Below are 1,193 nucleotides of genomic sequence, written 5' to 3'. Positions count from 1 at the left end.
AGAGTTATGTATATATGTTGCATAAAATTAATTATTTGATAATTTAATAATCGTGGCTGAATATTATTAACTTCTACGCACATATATGCTTTAAAAGGTCAATACGCATGGTAATTAACTACATCAATTTCAACTTTAGTTTGATCTTCGGTGATTGAGACATAAATAATGAAACCAAGATTAATCATTATAACACTACAAAAAATATCCACATTGATAGCACATGAAGATAGCTCATTTTCCGTAACTGCTATAAAAGATGAATGTTTCATTTTGATTACTATATAATAACATTGAAATAATGCTAAGATAAAAAATCATTAAGCGGAAAGCTAAAATAACTTATTCTGCCAATACTTAAACAAAAAAAATACAGTTAAGAGCCGCATATCTCAGATCTAAAATTTTTTGTGCCATCATATATACCAAAGCCAAAAAAATTATCTTTCTTTGTACGACCAAAAAAAAAAAACCTAGATCTCTTCCAATCAGCCATAGACTCCACGAAACTCTTCGGCCTCATTTCGCCTCCATTCCTTCATTTTTCCTTTAGTCTCAGGTGATTCGTCGCCATCACCATTTGGAGAAGAATCGTCTCCTCTCATCCCAAAACCCTAGCCGCCGATGTCGTCGCTGATTCTCCTCGTCGATTAATTTCGTTTAGTCGTTGTCCCCTTACTCGGAAAAAGTTAGGGTTATGGATTCCGAATTAGCAACCATGGAAGAGATCACCAATGGAGTGAACAACATGAACTTGGCCGTTGATTCCCAGAAGAAAAGTCGTATTCAGATTTCAAACACCAAGAAACGATTGTTCTTCTACGTCAATCTCGCCAAGGTACATAGTTTAATTCGATTGCTTTGAAAGTTCTTGACTCTTTCGGGTCGAGAGGATATTAGTGTGAATCAAGTCCAGAAGCTCAATTTTTTCTGGAAATCTATATATACTTCTATATGATTGTACTGTTTCAATTAGGAAGAGCCAATCTGTTTCTCTATGAGTATTTTAGCTTATTCTCGTGTATGGGTTTTTTTAGGGATTAGGTTTAAGTGGTTATTACTTGTGTTTTTGATGTAAGTGAGTTTACGTAGTTTGGATTTGGTAAGAGGTATAGGCAGCAAACAATGATGTCGAACTCTCTGCCCTTGGAATGGGTATGTATGATCTTAACCTCTCTTTTTTATTCTTCTGT

Source organism: Arabidopsis lyrata (genome assembly GCF_000004255.2).
Source record: "Arabidopsis lyrata subsp. lyrata unplaced genomic scaffold ARALYscaffold_864, whole genome shotgun sequence".
Classification (NCBI taxonomy): domain Eukaryota; kingdom Viridiplantae; phylum Streptophyta; class Magnoliopsida; order Brassicales; family Brassicaceae; genus Arabidopsis; species Arabidopsis lyrata.
Note: the sequence above shows the minus strand (reverse complement) of the source record.